The 14,816-nt window shown below is 37.7% G+C and overlaps 1 protein-coding gene across 4 annotated transcripts in view; it reads left to right on the top strand.

The window, feature by feature from the left end:
• The window catches only part of LOC106093002 (hybrid signal transduction histidine kinase M), a 195,446-nt gene that overhangs the window by 76,157 nt on the left and 104,473 nt on the right, over window positions 1-14,816 (top strand). For 2 of the 4 annotated variants that reach the window (XM_059361291.1, XM_059361292.1), the window contains exon 2: window positions 12,312-12,512. The exons of the other annotated variants lie outside the window; for them this stretch is intronic. The gene's annotated coding sequence lies outside the window, so the exon portion shown is untranslated. The remainder of the gene's footprint in view (window positions 1-12,311; window positions 12,513-14,816) is intronic. 4 annotated transcript variants of the gene reach the window in all.

The raw sequence follows: 14,816 nt of genomic DNA, 5'->3' as shown, positions 1-14,816 counted from the left end.
TCATAAACTTTAATCTTTTTTAGATTGAAAATGCGTTCGAATTGAGATTCAGTTCTGCTGTACTACTTTAAGACTCCAAATAATTGACTTTAAATTAGAAAAAAAATGTCAATGAATTGAAATTTTTTAAATTCAGCTCAGCTGAATTGAGTGCATTACAAAAAAGAAAAAAAAATATTTTTTTTTTACAGAAACTTTTCAATGAATTGAAATTTTTAAATTCAGAGATTCAGTTCAGCTGTTCTACTTTCTACTTACAAAAATTTTTAAATAAATTCAAATTTTTAAATTCAGCTCAGCTGAATTGTAATGAACCCCAGCTGAATTAAGTGCATTAGAAACAAAAAAATGTTTAAACTTTTTTTACAAAAATTTTTCAATGAATTGAAATTTTTAAATTCAGCGCAGCTGAATAATATACAACCCCTGCTGAATTGAGTGCATTACAAAAAAAAATAAATTTTTAAAACTTTTTTTTTTTGCTGAATTAACTTTATATTGCAATTCAGCTTAGCTGAATTAGAACTACTTTGCTCATACTTGCCCTAAACCGGGACAATCTGATCTCTCAAAAAAAGTAATTCAGCTGAGCTGAATTGAAAAATTCCCTTAAATTAAGGAAACATTGATCATTGAACCTTCTGTTGGAGGGTGTCTTTAACTTAGCAATCTTTAACTATGGGATTTGAGGGTTTTTTCCCTTGTTAACCCGCGTGGTTTCTGGCCCTTTATCTGACAACAACAACTTTTTTGTATGGCAATTTATTAAATTTACAAACAATCCATTTTGTATTGTTGTTGGGAGTTATTAGCCTTTTGCTGTATTGATTAGGGTTTACAATTTTTTGCAATGTTATTGCATTTTTTTTTTTTTTTTTGATTTATGGTGTTTCAAATGCAATTCAGCTTAGCAGAATTAACTGAAAATAATTTTTTATAATTAAAATAACAAATTTTATGAATGACAATAATGCAATTCAGCTTAGCTGAATGGATATAACATTTTTGAAATGTGTCTTTTTTTTTCCTGATAAAACCCCTCAAATAACTGTAGCTCTGGCTAGCCTTTCATTTAATGTTTTTAGAATAGCAGCAGCATCCAAATGTAAAAAATACAACAACAAAAAAACACATTTAATATAATAAATTCCTCGTTTTCTTAACAAAGCAAATATACAAATTGAATTTCTTTCCATACAAATTCTCATGAAAAAAAACCATACGAAACGAAAAAAACAAAAACAAAACAGCCGCCAAGTAAACCAAAACAAGCCTTTTCTAAATGTATAATATTATCGGCCGTGTTTTACTAAACCCTGAAACACCTGTCAAACCGGCCAACAACACAAAAAATCAACGAACAAACGAATGAAAAAGCAAAAGGCAACAACAACCCATATTTAAGCGAGACATGAAGAAGAGAAAAAAAAACAAAATAAATTTGAACGGCATGATGATCAGCAGCGGCAGAAGCAGCAGCAGCAGCAGATCATTCACTCAGCATCAATTCCAAAATCCTAACTGCTGGGAAAGATGGGCAAACAGGCAGGCAGGCAGTCAGGCAGCAAGCAAACATTATTGAGTATCATCGTCAGCGTGATAGTCTTCACCATCATCATCCTCGTCTTCATCATTATCATCATCGCGCGCTTACCAAAAGAACATTTCAACATACAAATCTACACCCGAACTGAAACCCGTACATAATAAAATGAAATGCGGCAGCATCTTTTTTAAAAACCGCCGACGCCGCCAACGTGTTGTTGGCAAGTTTGGTTTACTTTTTTTTTCTGTTAACCAAAAAAAAAAAAAAATCCTCCAACAACAAGAACATAATCGAAAGATCGAAACGTCAAACGTAATACCTTTCAACCAAAAACAGAAAAAAAATATAAAATCTGAAGTAACCAACAGCCAGAACAACAACAATAACAACAACAGACAAAAACCCTACGAAAGAAATACGTATCGCATACAACAACAGTGAACATGATACATGTTATTGTACCTTCTTACCAAATTGAGAAGGGAGAGATGGGCGGGGGGGGGGGGGGGGGGGGGGAAGATATGCAGCATTAAGCAGTTAACCACCGAATGTCAACACCCTGAAAAAAAAGGATTTCCTAATATATATTTTCCAAACATGGGCAGTAAAATCCCGATATAGTTTCGTCCATAAATTTTGCAAACATGGGTTATCTTTCCCATAAAAGCTACCATATATGAGCAGAAGGAAGTTTTTGTGGGAGATTTGCAAGCCTTTTTTTATTAGATTGCCCTGACAAATATTTGAAAAAAACCAAACACTCCACTTCAAACAAAAACTTCACTTTGGACAAATAAGCCACTTCCATTCCACTTCTTATCCTGCTCATGCAAGAGGATTTTTTGGTGGGAGTTTTGCAAAAAATACAAACACTCCACTTCAAACAAAAACTTCACTCCGGACAAATAACCCACTTCCATTCCACTTCTTTTCCTACTCATGCAGGAGAATTTTTTTTTTTTTTTGGGAGACTTGCAAGCCTTATTTTATTAAGTTGCACTTTTCGATTTTTTGGCCCTGATATATATTTGAAGTCCTGTAGCGCCCCGGTAGCCGAGTTGGTAGTGTGCTTGGATTATCAGTGCAGGGGTCGTGGGTTCGATTCCAGCCAGAAGCCTTGGTCTATCGCTACTGTGGTATCACAATGGACTTACAAAATTGTCAGCTACGCTTACTTAGGTAAGCGTAGCTGACAAATCGAATAGCAATCGAATAATTTATAAGAAAAAACAAACACTCCACTTCAAACAAAAAACTTCGCTTCGAAAAAATAACTCACTCTCAACGTTCCACCTCTTTCGCAGTGAATAAGGTTTCTATATTTACTTTATTGACATTTTAGTTTTAATATATATTAAAGTAATTAGAAACAAAAACTCCACTTCGTTGTCTGTATTGCACTTGCTAAAGCTGTTTTTATTCTTAAACTTTTGAAACGTCTACGATTATTGTTTAATATATAAACTCATCTCTTATAATTGCAAGAACTTGAAACAGCAAAATTTAAAACTTAAACAAACACTCCACTTCGTTAATGCCGAAGATAGCAAAAATATGATTTTCTTTTTTACTTTTTACATATGTCCATCTACAAACCCATCTATATCATGTTTGTCTTATCAGTTAGCTACTAAATTGATATACAGGAAACAAACACTCCACTTCGTCGACTGTAAAATTCTTTCATAAATATGAATTGTAATTTGTTCTTAAGCATAACATTTTTAAATTTAAAATTTTAATTTCCTTTAAGAATATTGCAAATTGGAGACTTAGGGCTTCACGAACACTCAACTTCATTTTTGTTATGTTTTTGTTATTATTATGCCCCTATAACAGTATGCAATTAGCAAACAATCCATTTCATTACGGATTTCAAAAATCGCCTCTTCTTTTCTTTCAATATAATTTTACTTTCTAACACCTATCTTAACATTAGAAAAACAAACACTCCACTATGTCTTCAACAAAACTTTCTTGCTGCGCTTTAAACGTAGCCCATCATTGCATTGTATCAGAGAAGTAAAAAAAATAACCAAACACTCCGCTCCATTCATAAAATATCTCTTTCATTTTTATATTCACTTTAGTTTTCATAAAAACTTTTTGATTTTCTTTCTGTTTAACTACTAAAACCAAATTTCTTCCCCTGAATATCTTCAAATTGGAAAATTCAAACACTCCACTTTGTTAATAACAAAACTCTCTAAAAAAGCGAACTTTCTATACCTTTAGGTTTTTAAATCATCTGTTAATGCTTTACTTTCAATACCAAATTCCTTCCCGAGAATATTTTCAAATTCAAACACTCCACTTCATTCATAAAATATCTTTCTCATTTCTCATATTCACTGTAGTGTTCATAATAATTTTAATTTTGTTTGTGCCAAACTACCTATACCAAATTTCTCTCCATGAATCTTCAAATTGGAAAATTGAAACACTCCACTTCGTTAATAACAAAACTCTCCTAAAATGTGACCTTTCTATACATTTAAGTTTTTTAATCATCTGCTAATCCACAAAAATGTTTGTATTTTTTATTCATTGTCTCAGAAAAGTGTCAATATAAACAAACACTCCACTTCGTTTATGATAAATCTCTTTCGAATTCAATATTAACGGTGGTTTTTAAAAAACAGTTTCTTTTGTTTGCGTTGTTATCAAAGCTATTTCATTTTCAATGCCTTGTATAAAATTAAAAGAAGCAAACACTCCACTTTGTTCATAACAAAACTCGCAATATTTTGATATTTCTATTTTTATTTTTGTTTTAATCATCTGGCTACCTTTAAAAATTACTTTTTTGTATCTTTATTTTATCAAAGATGTTTTGCAATAAACAAACACTCCACCTCGTTTACAAATAAACAATAAACAAACACTCCACTTCGTTTACAAAATATCTGTTTCATTTTTAATCTTAACTGTTGGCTGCATTAACATTTTAATTTTGTTTGTGCCATTCTACTAACACAAATTTTTTAAGTTTCATTCATCCGAGATCTTCATTTCCCTTTTTTTTTGTTAGCACTCAAGGCAAGCACTCTACTTCGCTTAAAATATATCGCTTTTGTTACCATTATTACCTGTTGTTTTTATAAACATTTGTGTTTAACTTTTATTGTTATTCAAATACAAATTTCTTTCAATACATAGCATCAAATAATAAAAAGCAAACACTCCACTTCGTTGGTGACAAAACTCTAACGAATTTATCTTTGCTATTTTGGTTCGCTCTCAAAGCATCAGTCCCCTTGCAACAATTTTTTTTTGCAACTTTCTCGTATCAGAGAAGTTTTGAAATACACAAACACTCCACTTCGTTGGTGGAAAATTTCTCTTGCTTTGAATAAAAACTGGCTTGCCATATACATTTAGATTTTGTTTGTTTTCAACTGTCTCCACAATTTTTTTCCTACAACTACAACCCATTCAAAAAGTACAAACACTCCACTTCGTTCACAACAAAACTAGCATGATTTCGACTTTTTTTTCATAAACCTACATATTTGTTTAAATTTATTCATTTTACACAACAAAACAAGTACGATTTCGACTTTCTTTTTTTTTATTATAAAGCTTTTGTTTCATAAACAAACACTCCACTTCGTTGTTGAACGATGTTGCTCAAATTCACCTGATGGTGCTTTTTTTAACATTTTATTTTTCTCAGTGCCAGGCAGGCATCTTCCTCTACTTTTGACCACTTAACCGTCACATCGTGAATGACACAAAGTACAATCGAAAAGCGATAACAAACAACTACCACAACAACAATAACAAGAATAACAAAACATAGAGCGATCCCGGCCAGCTCGCATTCCCTTGGCATGGCCAAGAACAACAACGACAACAACAACAGAACAGAGGAGGTTGATGATGAAGAGGAAAAAAAAATGAACAGATCTTGGTCGAGAAGTCATGTCCAAAGGCAGCAAAGTAAACCATCCATATTCAACGCATTGCAATGCATTCATTTGACTCACACATACATGCACACATAGGTACACCTACCAACGTGTCCATGTGGCGTACTGACAGAATGACTGCCTGACTCACATATGGAATGTGTCGTCGGTGGAACACACGACTCGACTCTATTCGATTCTGTGATGGAGTCTGGGATCAGGCGACGACCACAAGAATCCCCCGAAACAAAATCAAGTGTATCAATGCATTCAACTGCATTTGGATGTAATATGATGCAGTCTGCGGCTGCCGATGCCAATGCCACTGCTGCTGCTGCTGCTGCATATGGCATGGGATACATGTCGGGCCCTTTTTCCCTGGGATGCCAACTCCTTCTCTTGCTGTTGTGTGGTGGCATGGTCATTTGGTGTTACTTGATAAACACGCAACAATCTGTTGGATTTTTTTTTCAGAGTTTTTTTTTTGTTTTGTTTTTGGAAGATATCAAAAAGAAGGGATTAAGTTGCTGCAGCTTTTGTGGGTTTGTTGTGGGCTTCTTCTGCTTCTACTCCGAAGCGTAGGGCACCCCCAATCTTAAGGTTCTTTACACAAAGTATCAATTGCATGTCATTGTATGGCCTGCCCTACCATTGAGTCGGTCGATGGCTGGATCATTGCAAGGCAAAGGAAAATAGAATCACTGTAATTATTTAATAATTGGTAATAAGTATTAATTTGTTTATAAAACCTAAACAATTACAAGCATGATTTGCTGGAAGAAAGCAAGAAGCAAAGAATAGACAGGTTTCACCGCCAACCCAGAGACATTAACAGGAAATTAGATTGAGCCAAGAAACAAAGAAATTGTGTGTGTTCTTCCATTACATGGGTATGGAAAAAATTTATGCTTCATTTTCTATTGGAGCGGATATGAGTTAGACGATTTTTACAAAAGCGGAGGTTTTGTAATTGTAACGCAAGGTGTTTATTAAATCCAATTTTCGGCTATGTACAATGGCTCAGTGATTACAAGGAAAACAATGTACCCCCATGGCCAGACATGAGTTGCTAGTTTGATCAAAATTTTTTTTAAAAATTTCAATTTTTAAGGTTTTTAAATCTTCAATCTATGAAGCTTTTGTTGACCAAAAATTTTTCGCAGAGCTTTGGATTTTTATATTATTTCCAACTAACAACCATTGAAGTAACTCATAAAAGTCTGACCACCAATGTTTCTTGGGCGATTTGGTTGAAATGCCAATACTGAACTGCTGCGCCAGCAGGCAAGATCTTCGTGTGCCAATTTACGAACAGCGTCTGCGTACTAAGGTTCTTATTTACTTCTACACCAGGAAGTAAGAGCTTTTGGTCGTTCGTGAAAAATGTTATAAGGGGTAGTTCTTCATCTATTCCAACTCTTGTTAAGGATGATCAAGCGTTCACTGACCCGGTTGATAAGGCTAACCTGTTGGCTGATATATTGGGTTGCCCAAAAAGTAATTGCGGATTTTTCATATAGTCGGCATTGACAAATTTTTTCACAGCTTGTGACTCTGTAATTGCATTCTTTCTTCTTTCAGTTATCAGCTGTTACTTTTAGCTTGCTTTAGAAAAAAAAGTGTAAAAAAAGTATATTTGAATAAAGTTCATCCGCAATTACTTTTTGGGCAACCCAATATTTGCATGGTATTCTCTCCTGCCGGATAGCAATCAACCACTCCCCTCAAACGAAAATGTATCTGGCGTCATGCCCCAAATATTTCGTCGAACTCGTGGAGTTAAAAGTGTTCTTGAGAATCTAGGAGTAAATAAATCCCCGGCCCGGATGGCACATAAACACTTGTCTTACGCAAGTGTTCTTCGACGCTCGCTCATCCATTACGCAACCTTTTCAACCTTGCCTACCGTGCGGGAGTCTTCCTGGCGCAACCGTTCAGTCCATAGCCAAGAAAGGTGAGTTAAACAACCCTGCGAATTATTGGCCAATTTCGATATGCTCCGCTCTCTCCAATGTCATGGAGAGCATGGCCCGTAAATAAATCCCCGTGCCTGGGATGGCATATCAACACTTGTCTTACGCAGGTGTTCTTCGACGCTCGCTCATCCATTACGCAACCTTTTCAACCCTACCTACGGTGCGGAAGTCTTCCCGGCGAGTTGATGGGTTGCGAACGTCCAGCCAATACCTAAGAAGGGTGAGTCAAACAACCCTCCGAATTATTGGCCAATTTCGATATGCTCCGCTCTCTCCGAGGTCATGGAGTGCATGGCCAATCACCATCTTGTGAGGTATTTAGAATCTAATGGCCTTCTTAGCGACCAACAGTATGGGTTCCGCAGAAATCGCTCTAAGGGTGACCTCACGTAAATAAATCCCCGTGCCTGGGATGGCATATCAACACTTGTCTTACGCAGGTGTTCTTCGACGCTCGCTCATCCATTACGCAACCTTTTCAACCCTGCCTACGGTGCGGAAGTCTTCCCGGCGAGTTGATGGGTTGCGAACGTCCAGCCAATACCTAAGAAGGGTGAGTCAAACAACCCTCCGAATTATTGGCCAATTGAGATATGCTCCGCTCTCTCCAATGTCATGGAGAGCATGGTTATTCACCATCTTGTGAGGTATTTAGAATCTAATGGTCTTCTTAGCGACCAACAGTATGGGTTCCGCAGAAATCGCTCTACGGGTCACCTCACGTAAATAAATCCGCGGGCCCGGATGGCAAATTAACACTTGTCTTACGCAGGTGTTCTTCGACGCTCGCTCGTCCATTACGCAACCTTTTCAATCTTGCCTACCGTGCGGAAGTCTTACCGGCGCGTTGGCAGGTTGCGAACGTTCAACCAATACCCAAGAAGGGTGAGTCAAACAACCCTCTGAGTTATCGGCCAATTGCGATATGCTCCCCTCTCTCCGAGGTCATGCAGAGCATGGTTAATCACGATCTTGTCATCCAGCCAATACCCAAGAAGGGTGAGTCACACAACCCTCTGAGTTATCGGCCAATTGTGATATGCTCCGCTCTCTCTCCGAGGTCATGGAGAGCATGGTTAATCACCATCTTGTGAGGTATTTAGAGTCTAATGGCCTTCTTAGCGACCAACAATATGGGTTCCGCAGAAATCGCTCGACTGTCGGAACCTTGGAGTCGCTCCACCAGTTTGGTGAGTGCAAGGTTGTGACTCTGAATATCTCCAAGGCATTTTATAGGGTCTGGCACGGTGCACTACTATCAAAGCTTGTCGCATTTGGTGTCGATAATGGCTTCGTTCTAATTTAATTCGAGCTTTCTCAGAGATCGCACTATACGAGTCGTTATAGATTGGTGCTCATCCCCCCAGGACTCTGTTCTTACTCCTTCTCTTTTTCTTATTTTCATCAACGATCTGTTGGGTCAGACTTTGAACCCGATCTACTCATTTGCGTATGACAGTAATCTCTGTCATTCGTACTCATTCGACCATAGGCCAAGTTTTCGAGAGATTCAGGACAAGAGGCGGGTTATGGATGATACACTCTGCCAGGATTTGCTGGCCATTTCTGAGTGGGGTCGAATGAGTCGAGTAGATTTTAATGCACAGAAGACTCAGTGTTGCTTGTTGTCACACAAACGATTGGCTGACCCATTACGATTACAATTCCATTTAGCCAAATGGGACAAAAATTGTGACTTCCAGGGGCTCAAGAAGTCAAATCGAGAAATCGGTTTATGTGGGACCTACATCCAAATCCGACCCGATATAGCCCATTTGCAATCCCCAACGAACTACATCAATAGTTTGTATCTGTGCAAAATTTCTAGCTGCTAGCTTTACGCGTTCGACCGCTTACGTGATTTTGATAGACGGACGGAAGCTGGGTACCAATTTCGTGTTCTACTCTAAAAAAAATTTCATTTGACTTCATGGTAGAATAAAATGTCCGATTTTGGGGGTGTTTTGGGGGTGGGGCGACCCTCTAAATTCTTGGTCACACATTTGGATTTTGGATTCATTTTCTACTCTCCTTTTCTTTCTACTCCCTTTCATTTAAATGCCATATTGTAGTGTGATCGGTCCATATTTCCATTTCGCAGTCTTTGGGAGGGCCGGGTGCCCCACCCCCAAACTGTGAAGGATTGCAAAATGTTCACTTTTAACAGTTTTTCTAGTTTAGAGGCTCGCCGACAGGCCTAAAAAACTAAACGAGCAGTTTTCTTTGTGCCCTTAATCATTTTGCTATCTTCTAAGCATGTGGAGCAAATCGTTCTTGCAAAATCTGATTTAGTTACAATTTCAAATGTTGACTTCTATTAAATCCGAAGATCTGGTCCAAAAATGGCCAGGACAGTTTAATCCAAAATATTCACAGAGTGTAGAGAATACAATGAAATGTTAAAAAAGAGTTTGAGTTAAGAATTTTCGATGAAAATAGAGATCTTGCTTTTCGATACTCAGGGGTGGAGGGAGGTCGGACCATCCCCCTTAAAGCAATTAAAAAAAAACTCTCTTTTCTCTGAGATGTATGCAGCGATATAAATGAATTTTGTTTGCCAAGCTATAATGGGACAAAACTAGAAACTGAATTAAAAATTGGGGTCAAATAAATTGGGGGGAGCGCCCCACCCAAACGGACATGTTTACCGATTTGGCCAATATAGGTATCAAATGAAAGGTATTTGAAAGTACTGTACGAATCTGTTATGAAAATTTAGCCGCAAATGTCTGGGGAGCCACCACATGCCCAAAAACTAATCAAAAGGACAAGTAGGCCGATCGAAACTATTTAGGAGTTTAATAATACCCCTAATAGCAAATTAAAAAAAAAAAATTTTTGTTTGCCAAGTTACTATCAGACAAAACAAGAAACTGATTTAAAAATTGGGGTCAAATAATTTGGGGGGAGCGCCCCACCTAAACGGGCATGTTTACCGATTGGGACAATATAGGTATCAAATGAAAGGTATTTGAGAGGACTGTAAGAATCTGCTATGAAAATTTAGCCACAAGTGTCTGGGGAACCACCACATGGCCAAAAATTAATCAAAAAGACAATTAGGCCGATCGGAACTATTTAGGAGTTTAATGAATGAATATTTAGGACCAAGAGGCCGACTGACTCCAAAAACCTCCTTACAGAAATTTAGACTAATCGGGACAGTATGTTACTCCAAACTGTCCCTGCTAGTCTCAATTTCCGTTAGGGGGTTTTAGGAGTCAGTTGGCCTTTTGGTCCTAAATATTAATATTCGTGGCGGACCCTCCCCCTTACCACAAAAGTATTACCCATAAATAAAAGTGGACCGATCAGGACAATATGGAATTCAAATGAAAGGTATTCAAGAGAAGAGTACGAATTTCATAATAAAAGTTGGGTTCAAGTACCTGGGGGGCCGCCCTAGCCCCAAAACTCCTTAAAATAGGTTTATTTGAAGATCATGACAATATGGGACTCAAATGAAAGGTATGCGGGAGTAGATTACGAATATGGTCAGGAAGTAGGAATAGACTTTGTAGTTTATTGATAACGGAGGAGGGCGGACTCTCCACCCAAAAACACCAAAAAAAGTCAAAAGTAGACCGATATGTACAATATGGGTATCAAATGAAAAGTATGCGGGAGTAGATAACGAATCTGGCATATAAATTCATTTTGAAGTATAGGGGGTCACCCCACTCCCACAAAAAAGGTCCAAAATGGGCCCATTAGCCCATCACGTATATATATGGACTCAGTTTGTTTGTTCCGTATAGACTGAGAAACGGCAGAACCGATTTTCTCCAAATTTTCGCAAATTGTGTAGGTTGGTCTGGAAGCCAGCATAGGCTGCTTCGGTATCGGAAGGGGGACGGACCCTCCCCCTTATGCCAAAAACACAACCCAAAATCAAAAGTGGACCGATCGGGTCAATATAAGTATCAAATGAAAGGTATTGGAGAGTAGAATACGAATATGGTATCGAAATTTGAGTCTAAGTACCGATCGGGCCGCCCCAGCCCCAAAACTCCCCCAAACGGACATATTGGACGTTCATTTCAATATGGGGCTCAAATGAAAGGTATTCGGGAGTACATTTCGAATCTGGCATACAAAATTAGATCGAAGTATAGGGGGTCATGTCACCCCTCAAAAACGCCATTAGACCCATTATGACTATATGATACTTGGCTGAACCGATTTTCTTAAAATTTTCATAGATTGTGTACGATTGTCTGGAAGGAAACATAGGCTATATAATTTTTAGATATCGGGTGGACCCTCCCCCGTACCCCAAAAACGCCACCCATATCAGAAAGTGGTTCGAGGGATCGATATCCACATTCCGGGCGAAGTGTTGCCATTAGAGAGTTAAAGAAGACGCAGCGGAGCGGGCCCGGTTCGGCTAGTGAATTATAAATTTAGATTTCTCTGTTTGATTTTTGGGTATGTTTTGTACCCCTTCGTTATTAATTGGTTAAAGATTTCGGACTTTTTTTGGCCACAGCATTCTACTGTTGCTGTACAATTTACCACCATTGTGTGTCAACTACTTTAATTATTTGCCACAATTAAAATTACGAATGCAATTATAAGCAATATTTAGGCCTTCCGACTAAGAAACAACAAATTCTGTGAAAAAAACGCCATCCACCAACAAACACCAATACAAAAATCGCATGCAACTTTTAAAAACACGTCAAGGTATCCGTTTTTCTTTTTTGTTTTTCTATGCGATAACTTAACATAGCTATGGCAACTATTAAAAAAACCTTAATTAAATATAATTGTAAATAATTTATTGCATTTTGTAATGCAAATAAATCCTAGTATAAAGACTTAGTTATGGAAATCATTGTTTCTAAAAAAAAAAAAATTTTTTTTCTTTATTTGCAGGTAAGCCCAACTTTTGCAGACATCATCATTACCATTTTGATCAAGGTGAAAACCCCATTTTTGGATTATCATTATAACTGAGCTGCCACCACACGATTTGGTTTCCTTCAGTAAAGTGTAAACTAAATGCGGGTGATTTTAACCATACCCCATCCTGTTATTAACATACATTCTTAAACATATTGCTGTTGTTGCTGCAAGGTAAGTTGGTAGTTGTTGCCCATTTTGATATAAACACAGGAAAACCACAAAACGACTTATGGAGTTTCCTTTGCAGCAAGCTCTTTTTATACACACCACTATGGCATATCAGGTACCTCAAACTTTTCTTTTGTGTGTGTGTGTTTCATTCAACTTGCATCCAAATTCATATGGAGGCACATGTTAAACGTCACTTAAGTTGTAGTCAGTTCTATTTGGTTTTTGCTGTTGTTGTGCTCAGTTTGTTTGCATTGCGAAACTTTGCAGTGAAAATCAAAGTTTTTCTATTTTGCCTGTTGGAGAAAAACTTTTGCCAACGTGCTATAGAAAACCTTAGACTAAGGAGACAATCATACAGTGAGTTTATGTCTGATTTGAAGGAGGGTTAATGGCAAAGTTTTGTTGAAAGAGAGAAAATGGAATTTTCCAAAGTTTATTTAGCAAAAGATTTTAATTTTTAACAAGTAAGGGATTATTGTAGAAATCATTATGTAATATTTCAGTTCATTCGGATAAGAATTGCGCTTTGTAGGGGCTCAAGAAGCAAAATCGGGAGATAGGTTTATATGGGAGCTGTGTCAAGCTATTGATCGATTTGGGCCATATTAGACACGTATGTTGAAGGCCATGAGAGAAGCAGTTGTACAAAATTTCAGTCAAATGGGATGAGAATTGCGCCCTCTAGAGGTTCAAGAAGTCAAGACCCAAGATAGGTTTATATGGCAGCTATATCAAAACATGGACCGATTTAAACCATACTTAGAGCAGTTGTTGGAAGTGATACCAAAACACCTCATACGAAAATTCAGTCAAATAGGATGAGAATTGCGCCCTCCAGAGGCTCAAGAAATCAATATCCCAGATCGGTTTATATGGCAGCTATATCAGGTTATGATCCGATTCCAACCATACCTATCACAGTTGTTGGAAGTGATACCAAAACACCACGTGCAAAATTTCAGTCAAATCGTGTGAGAATTGCGCCCTCTAGAGGCTCAAGAAGTCTAGACCCAAGATCGGTTTATATGGCAGCTATATCAAAACATGGACCGATATGGCCCATTTACAATCCCAACCGACCTACACTAATAAAAAGTATTTTTGCAAAACATGCCAAAATATAGGCAAATAAAGTCAATATTGTGCCCCAGCGGCCCTAGAGGTCGCACTGGGGAAAATTCTATGTAGGAAATACTAGTTGGTCGGTGTGTTTGGCTATAGCTTAAAATGGCTTCCGAGCGGCCTACATTTGGAATTTTTTTGAGGGATGTATGGTCCCACAGGCAATTGTGTCCAAAACTGGCCCCCAAAGCGTCATAGGCGAACATGCAAACCTCTGCGCTACGGTGGCCTCCACAGTAGCCACAATTACTCTCCGTTTTTGTGAAAAATTACATTTTTTCCTCCCTATAAACTTCAATTTTCTATAATTTTCCCAAAAATTCTTTTCCTTTCCTCGGTTTCTACCTAAAACACCTTCAATCCCACAATGCGTGTCAGAACTCTTAACAAGTGTTAAGAATGAATGCAAGAAGAAAAAGTGGAATGTTTTTTTTCCATTCTACTTTTCCACCTTCTGTGGCATTGCCTACGTCATGGTTGATATTGCTCGTGTCTAAGTGTTATGGGAAAACATAACCCACATCACAGAGCAAAGCAAAGTAACGCAACGCAACGAAAAAAAAATTAACATTGCAATTGCTATGTAGTTTTCATGCCATTAAACACGATTTAAATATACAAATATAACGTTGTCGAAGGAATCGCATACTTGCAATATGAGACGGAAAAGGCGCTTTCGCCAGGCTACGAGTATGTGAGCAAGAATATGTGTGCAAGAGTATGTGAGCAAGAGTATGTGTGCAAGAGTATGTGAGCAAGAGTATGTGAGCAAGAGTATGTGAGTAAGAGTATGTGAGCAAGAGTATGTGAGCAAGAGTATGTGAGTATGTGTAACTAAGTGTGGGTGCGCGAATACAGAGTGGTGACTTTTATCATAGCGTGCTGGTGGGTGCGTGTCTATGTAGAAAATGCTTTAGTTGTACTCCCCCAATCTCTTTTACTCTTCTAACTCAACATGTTCTCTTTCAATTGTGTGTTTGATTTATACCACTTTATGTCCCCCCCACCATACTAAAAGGGATGAGTTAAATGTGTTATAAACTTTGAAAACGGATATTATACGATCCATTGGCGGTTTATAAAAGTCTAAAGCAATAGTAGAGAACCAACTCACTCCTAAGACTCTAACAAGTCTGTAATCCAAGAAGTGTAGGCAAGGAAGAGAGCAAAACAGCACACACA

Source organism: Stomoxys calcitrans, chromosome 1 (assembly GCF_963082655.1).
Source record: "Stomoxys calcitrans chromosome 1, idStoCalc2.1, whole genome shotgun sequence".
NCBI classification, from domain to species: Eukaryota; Metazoa; Arthropoda; class Insecta; order Diptera; family Muscidae; genus Stomoxys; species Stomoxys calcitrans.
Note: the sequence above shows the minus strand (reverse complement) of the source record. Positions and strands in the feature narration are given on the sequence as shown.